The 13,820-nt window shown below is 41.7% G+C and overlaps 2 long non-coding RNA genes across 2 annotated transcripts; both read right to left on the bottom strand.

Moving 5' to 3' along the window:
• Positions 1-3,232: 3,232 nt before the first annotated feature.
• On the bottom strand, positions 3,233-3,875 carry LOC120562254. The gene is made up of 4 exons (XR_005639723.1): positions 3,802-3,875; positions 3,644-3,676; positions 3,411-3,515; positions 3,233-3,291 (listed from the first exon to the last, which is right to left on the bottom strand). It is a non-coding gene; the product is annotated as an uncharacterized LOC120562254 (long non-coding RNA).
• An 8,234-nt stretch (positions 3,876-12,109) lies between these two features.
• LOC120562251 lies at positions 12,110-12,959 on the bottom strand. The gene is made up of 4 exons (XR_005639721.1): positions 12,942-12,959; positions 12,588-12,794; positions 12,442-12,491; positions 12,110-12,356 (listed from the first exon to the last, which is right to left on the bottom strand). It is a non-coding gene; the product is annotated as an uncharacterized LOC120562251 (long non-coding RNA).
• Positions 12,960-13,820: the final 861 nt, after the last annotated feature.

Here is a 13,820-nt window from a genome sequence, read left to right as displayed (position 1 = left end):
TTCGTGCAATTTTCAGCCCAACCAATGTTACATACCCTATTAGGAGAACTTAAGGAACAGTGTAAAATACCCTATATAATAATTCTATCACCTCTTTAATTAACACTATATTGGGAATAGTGAGTGAGTGAATGAGGGAACGGTTTCGAACACCGGGTTCAGAGAGTGCAGATGAGGAAAACACAGAAATGCTGACCAATCAGAGCAGACTGGGCTTTTTCAGGAAGGGGGGGCTTAAAGAGACAAGCGCTTAAACGGAGTGTTTCATCCAGAGGGTGAATACTAGTGATGGTCAAATGAAGCTTCTCACTCCACTGTCTTTATTTTCTGAGCTCACTAGATGGAGCTCTCTGTTCAACAAAGTGTTGAAAACACACCGAATTGCCATTCCTTTAACCTTTTTCTTTGAACAGAGAGCGCCATCTAACACTGGTAACAGCAGTTACTTTAATTAAAGCAGCACATTTGAACACCGTTAGTTAGAATAGAATAAAATAGAATACATCTTTAATGTCCATCAAGGTGGAAATTGTTCAGCAATGAGGCTCTCTCCTTGCCTATAGAAGGGAAGAGCGAGGGGGTGGAAGGGAAAGACATATGGCACATAATAGGAAAGATATGACTGACCAACCAGGGGAGGGAAAGAAGTACAGTCAGAGAAATGGGGATGAGATTCTGTAGGAGAGGAAGAAAGAGAGAGCAATGCTGCAGCGCTGCAAAACTGTTTGCTTGAGAGTGCCTTTTAATCAGCAGAGAAAGCACCGACGAATTGGATAAAATGTTATCTGGTAGCTGGAAAAGTGGAGGTGGAATTTATGGTACATTATGTTCCCACTATAAACAAGTGCTCCACGAATTTTAGCTCACAGAAGTCATTCATCACACACAGCTCAAAGCACTCCTTTCCTTTTCTTTGCTTTTTGCACGCAGGCTGGAACTGTTCCCAGACTGATTTGGGGCATCAAAAGCACATAGCAGCTACAAAAAGTTAAAGGCATAGAAAAGCACTTTTTCCCATTGTTCTACATTTAATCTATATTTGCCCTTTTTATCTGTGATAAACACATTGTATAATTTGTCTGGGTGGAGACATGCCCAAACCATACAAATGCACACACTTGTGAAGAAGCAGAGGGAGGAAATTCAATGCAAAGTAAAATACAGATATTTCTAAAAAGGCTCATAGCTGGTATTTTGTATTCCAGGTGATTCTCAAGCTTAAGGCCCATTTGGACTAGGGGTGGAACGGTACACAGAAGTCATGGTTCGGTTCATACCTCGGTTCAGACGTCATGGTTTGGTTCGGTACAATGGAGGGAAAAGCAAAACAAAAATGCAGAAGGCAATTTGTTTTTATTGTGCATGTCTCAGGCTGTACCACCAGTATCTCCCCTGAGCTAGCTGCAACAGCCTGAAGTATGTAAAGTAAGATGTAAACAGTAAACAATAAGCATCCCAAATCATCTCCAGACTCCATCTGTAACTTGTAAACAAAATAAGACAATCAGCTATAAAACTGAAAATACAGCATCTCTTTTGAAAGTGCAAATTACGTGGAATAATAAGAAAACAAAAATTCTACTTAGGCAAGAGCTTCCCCCACAAAAGTATTCTTGGTATTAAGTGCGACAGGCATACCTTTGCCAACTGGCCACGACCTCCTGTAGCTTCTCAGCTAGGTGAGTGCTTGTGTGCTGCTCATACAGGGAGGGAGGAGAAGTTTTTTTTTGTCTCGTTCCAGTGATTGGCACATCTGGGTGATGGGGTCGGATATGCGTTAGCATGTTGGATGTATTTCCACTCGCATACCCAACAACTGCTGAACGCCGACACCCCAGCTAAAAATGTTTGGTTCCCAGAACGTTCTGGGAACGTTCGTTTTTGGTTGCGCTAACATTCCCTGAAGGTTAGGTTTGGTTAGGTTTTGGTTGTGTTTTGGTTATAATGGATTATAAGTTAGTTAGTTGAACGTTCTGGGAACGTTCATTTTTGGTTAAATCGAACGTTCTCCGAACGTTCCCAGAACGTTGCAACCTTTAGAGAACGTTCCCCTAATGTTGCAACCTTTAGAGAACGTTCCCTTAATGTTGCAACCTTTAGAGAACGTTCCCCTAACGTTGCAACCTTTAGAGAACGTTAACGTTGTAACCTTTATGGAACGTTCCCCTAACGTTGCAACCTTTATGGAACGTTCCCCTAATGTTCCCCTAACGTTGCAACCTTTATAGAACGTTCCTCTAACGTTGCAACCTTCAAGGAACGTTCCCCTAACGTTCTTTTTTACATTCCCCTAACCTTTAACAAACTTTAACAACAATTATACTAATTTTATTATTACTTTAAACCGTCTGCATGAGCAGGAATGAATTATTATATATTAGCAGGAATGAATGAACAGGCAAACTTGATGGGATTTAAAACTATAATTTACAATATACAAAGAAGAATAAACAAAATACAAAATAGATAAGGATGTAGATTGCAAATGTATTGTGCAAAATGCATATTGGAATGATAAAGTATGTAATGTGTAGGTGAATGGCCAAAGTGGGGATGACCCCACCTATCAGCAGTTCAGGAGAGTGATGGCAGTGGGAAAGAAGCTCTTCTTGTGTCTGGTTGTTTTTGTGTGCAGGGATCTGTAGTGCCCGCCAGAGGGGAGGAGGCAGGAGGATGGAAGCAGTGTAGAAGATGGCCAACAGCTCTTGCTTCCGCAAAAAAACAAAAACAAAATAGAGCTCCATGGTTTTGACGGCTCAGTCCTTCTCAGCTGACCTAAAAAGAAAGAAACAAAAGTTTGATATGTCATACTAAGAATAAACACATTAACAAAAGCAAGACAAATTGCCTGACTAACAACCCTGTTTTTATTCTGATCACAAATATTGATAGTTTTTGATTATTATGATTATTATTAACATCACAGAAGAATTTCAATTTACCGTCAGTGTGGGGCAAACTTCAGCCCTTGCCCAATCAAGTCCTCGGTGTCTGCTGCAGTCAGCGCGGGGAAGTTTTTCTGGGAGACCGCTAGAGTAGAAGTCAAAATGAAGCAACGTTACAAGTCAAATTAAAACCTCTTATTAGCCAAGCTAAGCACAATACTGATGTGAACAATAAAATAACACCTGTCTGTTATAACCCTGCAGATAGTCAGGTCCTGGAAAGCCTTCTTTCCTTTTCTGCCCCGCAAGATATACAGTTTTAGAACATCATTGGTTGCCACTCACCGTAGCATGCGACGGATGGCAGTACCTCCGGTCGAACCTCCGGGCTTGTCAGGAAAAGTTGCTGTAAAACGTATAGAAACACAAATTATACACGTGGAACAAAGTGGAGAGCTTGTACAATCTCATTTTGTAAGAGAAGTCAGTTCTGTTATAATTTAAGTTATGCAAAAGCCACTGTACCTTCAACTGGGTCCCAAGATGACGTGACAGGCCGAGCTTTTGCGTTACAATAGACCAATCCAGCCCCGGGGCGACCAGCTGGTTTCCTGTGTGGTGTTGACTCATCTAAAAAGAAAGTAGATATGAATATTGGTCAGTTAATTTATGGTAGGTTTCTTGCAATCGCCATTGCAAAACATGAACCTACTCTGTTACATTAGACAATCGCCAAAAAAAAACAAAAAAAAACTTACATGCAGGTGGTGGAGGCAGTGATGTCTACTGACCTGAAAAAGGCAGGAAGAGACAAACACATCAGAACAGTCACATGATAAGCACCAGGTTGAGTCAGTAGTTCCATGGTAGGAATATGAGTCTGGTTTCTTAAATGCATGTATAAATGTTAACTTACGGACAGGGCTTCCAGACACACCCTCCGTCCTGGAATGCTTTCTTGTTGTGGACCGGAGTCATCTGTAATAAAAGACCATACAATTTGTACGGATTGCAAAAAGAATATTTGAATATATACAGTGTAAAGATAAACAATACAACATAAACATTGTATGTGACAGCATTTCTCAGGACTTTGCATTGTAGCCCAAAGACTTTCTAATGGGGAGACACAGCATCCATAGAAATGCATCGGGTTAGTTTGTAAAGCCAGCTGTGTAGCCTACACATATTCCGTCTCTTCCTGTATGCTTCCCCATTCACTTAAATAGGAAAATAGCTTGCCGATAACTGCCCAAAGTACGTTGCAAGGTGGCCGCCGAGTGACTTGCCTAAAATGACTGATTATTCTGGCTATCATGTAAGGTGTACACTAAAACTAATTGAAAGAACTGGTATGTCTTATTTCTAACAACAACGCAAGCAGGTTAACACGATGACACAAAACATACAATGCGGCATACACCTCGTGAACAGCAGCAAACAAAGACTCAAACAAAGCGCAATATATATGCAAAGCGCAATATATATGCAGTCCATTTAAAGCGTAACTCTCGCCAAAATGGAACCTAGGATCTTCTTGTGAATGTACTTTTCGTTTAAAGCCTTAATTAGGACGGAAACGCCACTTTTAAGATTGATCGTATTGTCGTTTTCGGGTGAAATGGCCTTTTGAATGGGAGAACTAGGGGCTACTTTTATCGCATCAAAATCACTATATGTAAAACACTAAGAAGGCTCGACACAACATGAAACTTTGCACTAAGTCTCACCAGGGGATTTACACATGAACTCCAGCATTGAGGACATTGTTTGTGCACAAATAGTTTACCAAAAAGACTGCTTGACCGGCAAGATGGCGACGAGGGGAAAAACAAATGCTGAAGTGAGTTGTTCAAAACCTTTTTTGGTCAACCTGATCAAAGCGGAATATAACAAAGCACTACGAAGGAAAGGGCTTACGGTTAAACCCCAAACCGTTGCATTACAACCATAACATCATGAAACTGTAACGTATTTCACTTACTTTTTCGTGAGATCGTTTGGCAAAGCAAATTGAATCTTCTTTTGTCTGTGTATCAAACGGAAGTCAGGACGACAGGACTTGAATCGGTCACCTGAGAGCAGAGGCACGGTCTTCCCCTACTGGCGGGGGGCTGTAACGGTTGGATTTAAACACTGAACTGAGCCAGCTGTTAGAAGTGAAATGAAAGAAGTGAACTTTCTTTCTTGTTTTAAGTATTTTCACCCAATACAGTTAAAAAAACAAAATCAAGCACAAAAGTACAGTTTTTAGCAAAATTGATATCAGCCTAAATATAAATATATTATCTTGCTATGCTGTTTATCTTACTTCGATTTTATTAGACCAATCATTTTTGAGTGAATCTAAATCAAGTGCAAACCTTTTATATGCTACTTCAAAAACTTAAATGGAGCTGGTTTAAATAAACATTTCAAAACCCCACACACAACCAAAAACAACCAAACGGGAACGTTGTGTGGAGGTAACAGTGCAACAACAGGAGAACGTTTTAGTTGGTTGTTTCCCCTAACGTTTAGGGAACGTTATAACCCTCAGGGAACGTTCCCTAAACGTTAGTTTTTGGTTTGGTTCGAACTAACCTTTAGAGAACCAAAAAGTAACGTTCCCCAAAATTCCCTAAACGTTCTGTGTTAGTGGGGACAGTCCTCGTCTTATCCACCACTCTCTCGCCTGTACTACTGTAACTGACTGGGAAACCAAAGTTTTCCCAAACTTGCGATCTTAAAGAGGCAGGCGGGTCCTCTAACTGTTGTGGGTTGCCACCACTCGCCATAGGCTAGCCTACTCGCCATAGTGCTGCTAGCTAGTGATGGTCAAATAGCTTCGCGCTATAGATGGTGCTCTGTTCAAAGAAAAAGGTTAAAGGAATGGCAATAGAGTGTGTTTTCAACCCTCTGTTGAACAGAGAGCTCCTTCTAGTGAGCTCAGAAAATAAAGACTGGTGGTTTGCGAAGCTTCATTTGACCATCACTACTGCTAGCTCTGACTCACTCACTGGACCGTCGACATGTAGGATGCTCAGGAGCTTCAGAGCTAAGGGGGGGGCTACAGATTAGGTGTCTCTAAAGAAACGCGTATCTAACAGTAGTTCTGCATACATTAATTAATTTGAACGTTAGTTTTATACCGTGTATTCTCATGTACCGAACCGAGAAGCCCATACCATTTCGGTTCAATACGAATACATGTACTGTTCCACCCCTAATTTGGACAGGATTAATGTACTGGTGGTTGTGGGTGATACAAATCAGCCATGCTCTTCTGATATGACACTAATTGTTTGGCATTTTAGCCATTGCCAAATTACAAGGGGGGACTGGTAATAGACAGAGAATTCTCAAATACTGTAACAACAGTTGCTACAACTGGCCTCCCTACATGTTGATGGATGATGTAGATTGACAGCCAACCAAACTCCATTCAATAATGACATGTGAGTCGGGAAGTTAGCATCTGAGCTCTTGAACTTTAATGACATTCACATTGGCATCACAGTCTTCTCATTGAAAGGAAATACACAAATGACTGCATTTTACAGAATCATGTATAGGGCTAAACTGCTAGCATTACATTTCAATCAGGAGAGACTTGTTTGCAGATATGCAAAAGGTTTAATGTACAACAGCATGTAGTGTACAATGTTTTGGAGATTGAACTCCATCGTTATTAATACATTTAATATATTAATAAATTTAATGTAGGGGTAGGGAACCAAGATGTAACCCCCCGATGGAATCCAGACACTGGTGGTGGCGGAGAAAGCCGGAAACTAAACCGAGAAGGCATCGGAGCGACAGACGGAGAAACCCCTAGGACGGGAGGCAGAAGGGGAGGAGGAGGGACGACGTCTTCCTGAAATGACAGCTGATAGCACAGGGAGAGAAGCAGCTTTTAAAACAGTGATGTAATGCTGTGATTGGCCTATGGGATCCTTGGCCGATCCTGATTGGATTATCAGAAGGTGAACGTCTCCAGCCCTGATTCGCTTAGGAGGGACTGATTACTTGTTAGGTCTTCCTGAAAGAATTTGCGCTGAGCTACATTTCAATCAGGAGAGACTTGTTTGCAGAGGTTTAATGTACAACAGCATGTAGTGTACAATGTTTTGGAGATTGAACTCCATCCACTGCATGAAAAGTGGAGTTTCCGTCCCCGTAAATGCCTGTAAACGCCCGGAAATCCCTCTAATTTTCGGCAGTTATCGACAATTTACAGGGTGCGAACGTCACGTTCGTCTGTGCCACATATTGTCGGAAACGAACCATGACCTATGTGGAGAGCCCCCTCGGAGGTGTTAATGGATCTAATTAGAATATGAATAGGCGCCTGGCCAGAGAACGTCTGACCTGGCTGGAATTTCCTCACTCAGGATTGGATGAAACCACTACTTTTAAACAAGAAAAATCTCTCGTGATTGGTTGACAGGTCTGTCACGGGTTAGGCTATTGGTCAACCTGGGCCATTATTATAATAATAAAATTATATATATATATATTATATATTTATTTCATATATGCTATGTTGTATATTCATGTCATGATTATCATAGTTAAAATGATTTGCCAGGAACGTGCTGTTTATTCAAAGATAGAGCTTTATTGACACAAAACACAAACGCAATCAGAAAAAAAACTATGTACAAAGCATCGGAGACACACAGCACACACAACAAATATCCCACGCTCACGAGAAGCAGCACCGTCCACCCCTAACCCGCGGCCGCCTCCGACCTGTTGGTAACCGCCCAGACAGCAAAATGTATTTGGGCCAGATTTGGACCAGGTCTTCATTAGCATTTGGCGCAGATCCGCTAAACGGACCTGGGCCGGGCTCATCTGTTCCAACGGCCCAATACCGGAACAGGTTGGAATTACGGATCAGAGACAGATCTGGGCCAGAATTGGCCCAGTACAGTTATTAATGCCATGACGTGTGGTGCGGATCTGGCCCAGACTCATATTTTACATCTGGGGCTCATCTGGCCCTGATCTGTGATTCATATTTACAAATATCCACGCAATTTGTAATTTTCAAAATAGTTTTTATTTTTTATTTTAAAAAGGCAAAAGAGAAAACTACAGCATGAACAACCATCTGACGTGAATCCAGATGCACAAAAAGAGAAAAAGCATATGGTTAAAGATCATTGTTAATTATTCATATTACAAAAAAAAATTCAAAGATTATTTATTACATGACATTATAGTAAAATGCTTGCACAAATGTGACGTGGTGTGTAGTGAGTGAATGAGTGAGAGAGTGATTAAGTAAAGACTAACAAAACTAACAAAAGACGGTTTAGCCTAGTGGGTAGCGCTAACAAACGATTTTGCAGCTAACACACAATGGACACGATATTCAGTAATTTTGGTGAATAATAAGCAAAGATCACTGATTCAGCCTTAAAGCCTGTTCACATTAGTTGTGGATGTTTAAAAGAACCTATAGCTACTACAAGCATAGCCTAGCTATAGGTCTACTAGCCTACCCAGCTTGTCTGACACGTCTCAGGTTGTCAGAATGTCAGTGTAAACTAAGATTGTAAACGTTTATGTTTAGCCTATACATATTTAACATATTAACATGACATCAACAGCAGTTTACTTTTACAATTTTACTTGTATATTGCACTTACCAATAATCACAAAGACGGTGCAGCCTGCAGTCTTCCTCTCTGCATTTCAAATAGAGTTGCGGGTTTATGCAGGAAAAAAGCGTTCCGTTAGTTGTGGCGCATCCGGCCTGCTTAGCTCCTGCGGATCTGGCCCACACCCGCCGGGCGGACTCAATTCAGTTGTGGCGCGTCCGGTCTGCACAACTCCCGTGGATCTGGCCCACAGCCGCCAGGCAGACTCAATTCAGTTGTAGCACGTCCGGTCTGCGCAACTCCCGTGGATCTGGCCCAGACCCGCTGGGCGGACTCCATTCAGTTGTGGCGCGTCCGGTCTGCGCAACTCCCGTGGATCCGGCCCACATCATGATGTATTAGAACGGGCCCACACCCGCCGAGCGGACTCAATTCAGTTGTAGTGTGTCCGGTCTGGCCCACACCCGCTGGGCGGACATATTTCAGTTGTGGCGCGTCCGGTCTGCGCAGCTCCCGTGGATCCGGCCCGCACTCGCCGGGCGGACATGTGGCGTGTCTGGTCTGCGCAGCTGTCCCGGATTTGCGCAGAAAAAAACCCCGCTCCAAACGTCTTGAACAACTCCTGTGTGTTTCCAAGTGAAGTTTGACAGAGTGTACAGACAACTCTTTTACCAGTTGGCCTGAAATACTCCCATATTTCGGAAGTTTTTGCTCTAACTCTCGGACTCATCTCCCGCAATCTCCCGCCGCTATTTTCAAATCGAAGCAGTGAGGGCGGGCAAAGCCGAGACTGTATGGCTGCAGACTGGAGCGTCCCATGTCATGCCATCCCGTCTCATGCCGTCCCGCCTGGGGCCATCCCCGACCTTCTACTTTTCAAAATAAAAGCTTGTGTCTCATGCCATCTGTCCGGAATAAAATACCTATTAAAAATACGTTTTTGCGTCGACTATCATGCTAATGAATAAAATACTTAAAAATATATTTGGTGTTTAAGTAAACAGTAAGATAAAGGCAGACTATCATGCTAATGAATAAAATACTTTATATGAAATAATTTATATATTTGGTCTTTTTTTTAAACTAAACAGTAAGATAAATGCAGACATTGATGACCTCCAGAATCCCCTCCTTGGTCAGGTCAACACGTTCCTGAATGAACACATTTAACACTTATTTTGAGAATTCATTATGTAGACAGTTTGTAGTATTTTGACAGTAGGTATGTATACAAGGCATCAACTTTACTTCATTCACACTAACTGACTGTTGAGGAGGGATTGTCCTGGGCCTCTTTGCCTCCTCCTTATCCTTATCTGCTATTATCTGTACACAGACAACAATTATTTAATTGTCACAGGGTGCAAATACATATTTAAAAATATTTAAAAGTCAGTAAAAAGTATGCATATGAAGTGGGAGGTTTGGATCCAAAATACATCAAATCACCTAATAAGTAATCCTTAGCATGCAGGTCACAACATCGTCAACAACTATCAAAATGTGATTCTTACGAATTGATCTTCATATTTCCTTTTCTGTGAGAACCTTTAAAACAGACAGATTTTCTTAAATTACATGTTAGAGATTAAGAAGAATAGTAATTACATCTTTATGTATAATTTTGGATTTGTTATACATTTTTATGTTACAGTTGTACATGTGATAATGAAATCAGACACACCTGACAACTGAATTACCAGACAGGAGCAACAGGCACCACCATGTCCTGATTGTGTCCATGTCACCCTAGAAATACAACATTTTAAACAATGAAGTCATGTTCTACAAAAACAGTACTGTAATATGTCTGTAGATTTTATGGGCACTTACAGTTGTGAAGTCAAAATCTGCCCCCAGCACAATGTAAAGAAAGAAAACTTATTGGTCTGTACTAGTCTTGGAAAAACATACTAAGCTATATTCCCCTGGTATTTAAATAAAATAACAGATCCACAGCTAATATGTTGTTAGGTAAATTATATTTAACACCATTAAGTGACATTTGAGGACAACACACAATACCATTAACATGAAGATCCCACAGGCATTGCAACCCGTTCTCATTCCGAACTCGTAAAATAAGTACGTTTGGTCAGTGTCCTTCAGCGTCTGATGCAACGAAAAAGGCACCCTTCGGCGTATTTGTGTAACGTACTGGGGAGATAGCGAGTGGTATGTAATGGGAAATTGCTGCATAAGGACGGTGGTTGGGGTGGCGGATTAGTAAAACACCGGACTTTCACTCAGGAGACTCGGGTTCGCGCCCCGCGTGTGGCGTTTTGTTTCCCCGTCTCCGGCATGTGTTTCCCGGCTTTTGAGGCGTCCTTTCCCCGTTGTTTTTGTTTTGTTTCCCCCGTCTACGGCGTGTGTTTTCCGGCTTTTGAGGCGTCCTTTCCCCGTTGTTTTTCTCCTAAACCCAACCTCCGCGATTCCGTTATTGTCGCGCTTCACCCGCGGTGTGTTTCCCAGCTTTTGAGGCTTTTTTTTCCCCGTTATTTTTCTCCTAAACCCAACCTCCGCGATTCCGTTCACCCGTCCCGACCAAGCGCGTCAAAAGGGACGAAAAAGGGACGGCAATAGTGGCGACCAAGCACGTTTACATGAGACGCTAAAGGAGACTTTTAACGTCAAATAAGAACGAGAAAGGCTCCTGACCGAATGTCCTTATTTTACGAGTTGGGTGTGAGAATGTGTTGGGCATTGCCATCTTCCTGTCTTGGGAGACCCTGAACATCAGAAATACAGTAAGACAGTGTACAACATTCAGCACAGCTCATACATGGAAAATAAACAATAAAATATGTAGAAACCCATTTACTTTGATGTCCTTGCTGTAGATCACAGTCCATTCTCCTGGTTTAATCCTCTGCGCAAGATTGCTGCAATTAAAGTATTAATCAGCATTTTATTTTCCAAAATTCCTAAAACAGATCTAACTAAATATGTTATTGAACAACTTAACCAAAAGCACCTAGAATAACTTTAACAACTTTAACCCTTGTGTTGACTTCGGGTCAAATTGACCCGTTTTCAATTTTAGTTTTACATCAGAAAATATGGGCCGTAGAAACAACCGCTGAAAATGAAAAGACAACACAAGGGTTAAATCCAAAACAGATGGATTGAACGTCTGAACTTAATGAGTTGAAACCTGCAAATCTGAATGTAACGTTGATCGCCAAAGCCAACTGAGGCTTCCAGATGTTTATGGAATAAGGAGTCTGGGAAAATAATGTGTCTCTCTGTCAGCTTCAAAACCTGTACACATATATTTTTAGGAATATTAACATAAACGAATGTAATATAATTTCTCAAATTAAAGATAAAAAGGTTTCTACAAAGAACAAAGTAGATTATAATAGTAAATCAGTGCAAAAGTAATGGTAATAATAAAACTGCAGACACACACAGAGCATGTAGTGTCCTGGTTTCCAAATAGGTATGAGGACAAAATCCTTGTTTGCCAAATCATTCTGAAAGACATATCACGAAGAAATAGAAAAGCAGAACAGATTTGAACCTTTATTTTTTTTAAACAATATAACTATTTAAAAGAAATTACAAAAGGTCCAAGAAACGACTTTTTCACAGCATATATGCCATTCTTCTCATCAATGCATACAGCATCTAGATGGGAATTTGCAGTGATGTCTCTGACAGCTTTATCTGTGTGTTGTCTGTAAATGTGCTTCTCTATATTTTTTCGTTGGAACTGCACATTACAGTGAGGACAAAGTACATTTGGCAACTTTGCACGGCGCACTCTGCAGGGAGGATTGTCCAGGTTAGCAAGAAGGAACGGCAAGAAGGATTCTGGCGGTGGGTCTTGGGGTCTCTCTGCTGGGTCTCTTTGTCCTTGTATTTCACTATACTGTACCTGACACAGACACACACAGGTTTGAAAAACACACTAAACATTCACACAGATAGTTTTCTTTATAAACAGACACACATATACTCACCGATACAGGCAGTTTGTCAGTGCTGAGATGAGGTAGGTTCACAGATCCTGCTGCAGAGAATTGACAATCAAACTGACAATCAACTAAAAGCATTAAGTGAACGCAGCCAAGTGCAGCTCCACAGAAAATGGAGAGTGATTTCAGACCTTTGCACTCCTCTGTCTGGGAATTGATGCCCATCTCTCTGCAGTCTGCATCAGCATCCAACTGGGCATCATGGAGAGGTGGCCTACAGATCGGCAAATGCCTCTGTATAGCCTGCCTTTTTATTGTTGTCTTGAGGCAGAAAGGACAGTGGAAGTGACCACTGCTTCCACTCCTGCAGGCCTGGTGGCATTTTGTTATGAAGAAATCTATGAAGGGACAAAAGCATTACGTGCTTACCCTATAAAATAAAGCAACTAGTATGTAAAGTTACTATTAGTAAGCTTACTAAGTAGCAGTAGTTACAAACAAACAAATGATAATGGCATAGCACAAAGCTGATGGAGGGAACTAACCTTCATGTTGAATGGCATACTTTACATGCACCTCCATGTGCTGCAAAACCTTTGCCCTACACCGGCGGGGCTTGTATATTGAAGTGGGGCAAAGGGGACAATGATGGTCGGTACAGCACACCGTGCATCGTGTCACCTGCGGTGTGTTATTTGTTTTAAAGACACTGATGTGTACCTTAAGGACAATCACTGTTGAGACTTTTAACTCACGAACAGAAAAAAAAAAAAAAAAAGTTTCTCAGTTGCTCATATGTTACGTTATGTGCGCACGCGCAGCTTCACCTAGAAACGTTAATTATGGCACCTGGTAATCATTTCATCCTCACCCAGACAATCATCAGGAGCACACAGCCCGTTGGTATGTAACTGCTAACCACCCACGTAGGCTAGTAATAATGTATTATGTTTGTGCACTGAACGTTTACCTCACTGTGTCGGTGTTAGTTGGCCGTGAGCGTCTTGTAGCGGTTGCTCAACGATCTGGTTGCTGTTTAGCATTAGGCTGTCATTAGCCGTTTGCGGTGTGCTGAGTGTTCGGAGCACTCTGCTGGTTTCTGGTGTCAGTGGTGATGGTGGTGGTTTGGTTCGGTGATCCGTGGTGGAGCGCCGCGTTATGTTGCGTTTGTGCATGTGTTAATCTTTTGTTGTACGAGGCACATGGTGGCATGGGTTCTGTGTTTTCCTAGTGACAGCGTACTAGTGACGGGCCAGAGTCACGCGGGCGCGCTCCTCTGGCGCTAGGCATTCTGGGTGACGTAGTCAATGTCGTTTTATGCCAGACTAGCCACATTTGATGGTGTTGCAGGCTGCTTTTGATTTCATTATTCAGTCATTCATTATTTACGTTATCATTATCATCATTATATTATTTGAGTAATA

Source organism: Perca fluviatilis, chromosome 7 (assembly GCF_010015445.1).
Source record: "Perca fluviatilis chromosome 7, GENO_Pfluv_1.0, whole genome shotgun sequence".
NCBI classification, from domain to species: domain Eukaryota; kingdom Metazoa; phylum Chordata; class Actinopteri; order Perciformes; family Percidae; genus Perca; species Perca fluviatilis.
The sequence above is the reverse complement of the archived record's forward strand: the minus strand, read 5'-3'. Positions and strand labels throughout refer to the sequence as shown.